Here is a 5,890-nt window from a genome sequence, read left to right on the forward strand (position 1 = left end):
ACTCGTTGGCTTTTGGGCCCTGGAGTCTGGTATCATGACACTAAACTGAACCCACTGTAACATTAAAGCAGAACTCTGTCACCTCTGTAAGTATATGATAAAAACATTTAGGCCACAGTAACATATTTACAGTAGATGTGTATTAAAGAAAACATCTTACTGTCTGGTGTCTCTGTGGAAACAAGGAAACAACAAATACATAATTAGTGACATGTAGTAATTTTCGCACATGTTGTAAAGATAGATTAAAAAACATTGTACTATCTGGTGTCTCAGGTGCCTGAGGTGCTGGTCTGAGTCTCAGTGGGGGGACAACATCAACAACAGAAGGACCAGCTGATAAAACAGAGATGAAAAATGAAAAAGCAAATTTGTGAGATGCCATAACATTTACAGGTTTTATTCTCCTTATTGTAGGCTATAAGATACAGACTACTCTGAGGCACAGTAACACTGACTGTGTGGTGGTTCAGAGCAGCAGAGCAGCTCTCAGAAGGTTCCTGAAAATGTACTTTACTGTATTTATTTGTTTCATTTCATGTTATCTTACCTTATGTGTAACAGTCTGGAAGAATACAAACCTGGTGCTGAGACCGTCCCCTCAGTTTGCTGGGGAATAGCAAGCTCTTTCAGCAGAAACTGCAGCTCAGGTGGAAGGAGCACAGATTCCTTCACTGTAGGCCTGGTGGGGACTGCAAGGACAGACAGGCAACACAAAGCATTCACCAGTAAATGACTGAAAGGTAACTGATATTACCGCATTACATAAGACAGTTCATTTCATGAGAGTAACAGCAGATGACCAAACAAGTTCAATTGCAATTACCATTACCTTGTGGCTCGCACAGTTTCCTTCTGGTGTCAGCAGGCGGCAGTGAAGCAGATGCTGCTAAAACACACAATGTCATGTCAGTTAGCAGCAATGGAAACAATCAATAATCAATCATCCTGGTAAAGGCACAAACAATTCAAATGTTTTTTCTTACTTGTTCTGATCTTCTAAACCCAAGGGGTAGATCTTAATACATTTGATGGTAATATTTTAATACATTTTATTCATACACACAGTTTTCTACAGATTGATGCTTAATTATAATAATTTTCTTTAGCCTTTATTAATCTACGCAGGAGAAGCAATATGATTTTTCCAACTTTAAATAACAAGCATGGAGAAGAAAAATGGGTACTTCAATTCATGTGTATTGGTTAGTAGGAACGCCAGCATGCAAACATTGGAACGTGGCCAGAACACACACAGAAAACACGCAGTTTAATTCATGGTTCCATTTTGGAGAGCAATTCATTGTGGCTCCATCTGACACATGTGAACTTTCACAAAAGCTGTTTTCATTCCTGTAGCTCGTCCTGCTACAGAAGACGATGATAGAGTAGCAGCTGGCAAAAGACAAAAAGATTCAATAGTTTAGCAGACTCACATTTAATAAGACTTTTTGACCAAAACTATTTTGAATGTTCACTTAAAAGAAAATCAAGCAAAAATGCACTTACAACACCGTAGTTCCTGTGTGGGTGATATGCTCTGTATTCCTTTCTCCAGCTGCTCGTCATTATCCATCACTGCAGCAATAAGAATAAGGGCTCTGAAAATATGCTTATTCTGGTAACACACAAGTGAGCTGTACTTTGAAAGTAACACTGAAAGTACACTGAAAAACCTCCTCGTGGCTTCATGATGTGCGCTTGAGGCAAGAACTGGTGGAGAGGGGAGAGACGCTGGCTCTCTCTTTCTCAGATACTGCTGTAGTTTGCACATCTGAGACCCTGGAAAACACTGAGCCTCCATGATGAAGGCTGCAAAGCCACCAGCCCTGTTTTCCCACACCTCCTGCCAGCTGCTCCTGGAACCAGAGCCAAAGCCAACCAGCTGATCGTCCTCTGAAGCTGCTTGAGATGTGGGTTTTTCTGACTCAAAGCGCAGGAGAGATATGACCTCTTCAAAGCTGTGGTCATAATCCACAAAACACAACAAGCTGGCCTTCTGGTGCCCCTCTGTTGTACACACTCCTGCAGCCTCTTCTTTCTCTCTGTGTTTGAGGAGGTAGACTGTGTAGCCGACATCATTTTCTAAAAGCCAACTAAATGACTTCCCCTTATACTTTCCGAGCTGCAGGATGTATTCCCCCAGCACCTCTGTCCTGTCTGAGACGTCCCCTCCTCTCTGGCGGACCACAGTCAGGACTTTTATTTATTTTTTACCCCGTCCTCCCACAGAGGTGCAGACTGGTCCTGCAGAGAAGGGTTGTCCTTCAGCAGCTTAGCTGCACCAGTTGGATCCTGGCGGGGAAACCCTTGAGGTCCTTTGCGGAAAACCACGTTGATCTTCCCAGGGAAAAAACTAAACTTTTTTTCCATGTTGACCTGTGACAAATGAGGAAAAGCACATATTAGATGTATATATTAGACATGTGATGTGTAAGATTGCTTGAAACAGTTGAGAGTCCTCCCTCATTTGTCACCTAAAAGGCCCCTTGGGGGACCTGAAACAGTTAAAGAGTGTAAAGAGTCATATTATATCATATCTTATCTCATATTATCTATTGTTGTATTTATTTCTTCGTATAAATGTCACTTACCTTTGTTGGATGAAACAAATGTAAAAAGTAGAGGTGTTATCTGCTGGCTTCTGCTCTCCTCCTGTCACTGAATGAAGAGTCAGAGAGGGAGGCGGGACATGAAACGGTTGCAGCGCCAAAAGGCGGCAGTGGCCGGAGGGCGCATTACATCCGTAGTGGTTCAGCACGACCAAAGAGAACGAATGGGAAACGGTTTAGGGCGGGTTAGCTAAAGAATTCCCGGGTGCTGCGCGGAAGATCAGGGTTCTATTCCCCGACAGGGAGAGCTTGGTCTTTTATCAGCTGCCTGCCACCAAGTATAATTAATTAATCAATGTACCGCCAGCCAACTTCCCTCTTGCATACAGTCACTTCCCTTACAAATCACTCAAAACCAGCAGCTCTTACACCAGGCTTCAATACATACCGTCATTTCAAATTCAACTATCTTACATTCTTTTGCTCTTATCAAAGCACTTTAGATGGCATTTCACTTAGCACCAAATGTATTGCCACCACAAGAAGCCTGGTGTACAGGGACCTCTATCTTCCCCCCTGCCCTCTCCTTCATACCACTCTTCCATACTGCTCACTTCCAAGCACTTTGTCCAACAACAGAAAACCTGTTGTTTCATATTTGTCTTGCCTTGTCCAAAGCCAACAAGAACTTTGAATCCCAGTGATGAAATGTCCAGGTCTTTTGCCAGTGTTTTGTTTTTAGACAATTTTTTGACAAAAAAAAACATAGCTTTTACCGCTTTCCTCAAACAAACCAGCGTGAAGCAGCCGGGGGGGGATTCCCAATGACGTAGCAGGGAGTGTGCTTCGGCTGTGTTTTTCCGCACTAGAAACTAGTTCCCAAACCGACATGAGCAAAGCAAGCCTTCTGTGTAGATTTACACAGTCATTTGCACTCGATGTGAAAGTACACCACTCACACAGTAATTAGAAGGTAAATCAAGTAAATTAATTCACGTTGGGCGAAATATTTCGAGTGGCGACGCTAGCATGTACCACCAGGCTCCTACACTGGACCGCTTCTTTGGGAATTTACTTCTGGCCTGGATGCCATATAAGTTGTGGAAGGTGAAGGTGGTCTGTCCCAACCCTGCCTGTGGCCAGCACCAACTCACAGAAACAGGGTTGCATAAGAGGGCACGACAGGTCCTGGACGTGGACAGGATGTACAACATCCTGAGACGTCACATACCACAGAGGCTCTCAGCTGGAATTGATCAATCATGCAATCTGGTGTCATTTCACAACTGACTACTCAACTCATCTTCTTTCCAGAACGCAACCATGACAGCAAACACCTGAAGGTTCCACTGAGATTTGAACTCGGATCACTGGATTCAGAGTCCAGAGTGCTGACCTTTACACCATGGAACCCCTTCCACAGTCAATTTACGCTCTCAGTCATGCAAATGCTCGACAATGGAAGGGTTTTAGCGACGTGATTTTTTTTGTCAATTTTTCAGTGATACTCTTACAGCTTGTATTCTCAGAATTGGCACGACAGTCAAGCAACACATTCTGTATCTTCTTCAATGGTCAAAGGTTAGAATCTGCCTGTCAAGTGGAGAAAGAGGGTTCGATTCCTTGACCGAAGGCTGCCATTTTCGCTTAGCAGCTAGGGATTCGCCAAAGTCCGTTTCACACCATAGCATCAAAAAATCTTTTGAAAATCTGCAAAAATTGACTTTACATGTCAAGAATAGCAGATGAGGCTCCCCTCCGATCCATAATTATGAATATGTTGATGTTGCTATCATTAACGTGCATTCATACATCTTCACACAAGGATGAAATAAATAATGGAGGAGCAAGTAATGTTTCCGCCCAGTTGCGAACTGAGGACCTTTCACGTGTGAGGCGAACGTGATAACCACTACACTACTGAAACTGGCACCATACCTGTTCACTAGTGATCCGGAAGCCAAAGAATGAGGTAAGTTTTCCCAAATTTTGTTGCTTGCGGAAAGAGTTTGTGGAGTCGCAACAAATTGAGTCAGAAGTGGGATTGTAACACACTCCTCTGGGAGAGCATGGATAAATAGAAGCATCGTAAATGAATATGCAAGAGGAAACCAAAAAAGATTCAACTAGCAACACAGAGGTGTGACGTCACATACCACAGATCCTCTCAGCTGGAATCGTGCACTCTGGTGTCATTTCACAACTGACTAGCCTACTCAACTCATCTTCTTTCCAGAACGCAACCATGACAACACACACCTGAAGGTTCCACTGAGATTTGAACTCGGATCACTGGATTCAAAGTCCAGAGTGCTGACCTTTACACCATGGAACCCCTTCCACAGTCAATTTACGCTCTCAGTCATGCAAATGCTTGACACTGAAAGGGTTTTAGCGACGTGCTTTTTTGTCAATTTTTCAGTGATACTCTTACAACTTGTATTCTCAGAATTGGCACGACAGTCAAGCAACACATTCTGTATCTTCTTCAATGGTCAAAGGTTAGAATCCGCCTGTCAAGCGGAGGAACAGGGTGCGATTCCTTGACCGAAGGTTGCCATTTTTGCTCAGCAGCTTGGGATTCGCCAAAGTCCGTTTCACACCATAGCGTCAGAAAATCTTTTGAAAACCTGCAAAATTGACTTTACATGTCAAGAATAGCAGATGAGGCTCCCCTCCTATCCATAATTATGAATATGTTGATGTTGCTATCATTAACATGCAGTCATACATCTTCACACAAGGATGAAGTAAATAATGGAGGAGCAAGTAATGTTTCCGCCCAGTTTCGAACTGAGGACCTTTCACGTGTTAGGCGAACGTGATAACCACTACACTACGGAAACTGGAACCATGCCTATTCACTAGTGTTCCAGAAACCAAAGAATGAGGTAAGTTTTCCCAAATCTTGTTGCTAGCGGAAAGAGATTTTGGAGTTGCAACAAATTGAGTCAGAAGTGGGATTGTAACACACTCCTCTGGGAGAGCATGGATAAATAGAATCATCGTAAATGAATATGCAAGAGGAAACCAAAAAAGATTCAACTAGCAACCCAGAGGTGTGACATCACACACCACAGATCCTCTCAGCTGGATTTGATCAATCGTGCAATCTGGTGTCATTTCACAACTGACTAGCCTACTCAACACATCTTCTTTCCAGAAAGCAACCATGACAGCACACACCTGAAGGTTCCACCGAGATTTGAACTCGTATCACTGGATTCAGAGTCCAGAGTGCTGACCTTTACACCATGGAACCCCTTCCACAGTCAATGTACGCTCTCAGTCATGCAAATGCTTGACAATTCGCTGGTCAAAGTTTAGAATCCACCTGT

At 43.3% G+C, this 5,890-nt stretch overlaps 2 non-coding genes across 2 annotated transcripts; both read right to left on the reverse strand.

Moving 5' to 3' along the window:
• Positions 1–4,815: 4,815 nt before the first annotated feature.
• trnaq-uug (transfer RNA glutamine (anticodon UUG)) lies at positions 4,816–4,887 on the reverse strand. The gene has a single exon. It is a non-coding gene; the product is annotated as a tRNA-Gln (tRNA).
• Positions 4,888–5,325: 438 nt separating this feature from the next.
• Positions 5,326–5,398, reverse strand: trnav-aac (transfer RNA valine (anticodon AAC)). Its single transcript has one exon. It is a non-coding gene; the product is annotated as a tRNA-Val (tRNA).
• Between the last annotated feature and the right edge of the window lie 492 nt (positions 5,399–5,890).

Source organism: Odontesthes bonariensis, chromosome 11, assembly GCF_027942865.1.
Source record: "Odontesthes bonariensis isolate fOdoBon6 chromosome 11, fOdoBon6.hap1, whole genome shotgun sequence".
NCBI classification, from domain to species: Eukaryota; Metazoa; Chordata; class Actinopteri; order Atheriniformes; family Atherinopsidae; genus Odontesthes; species Odontesthes bonariensis.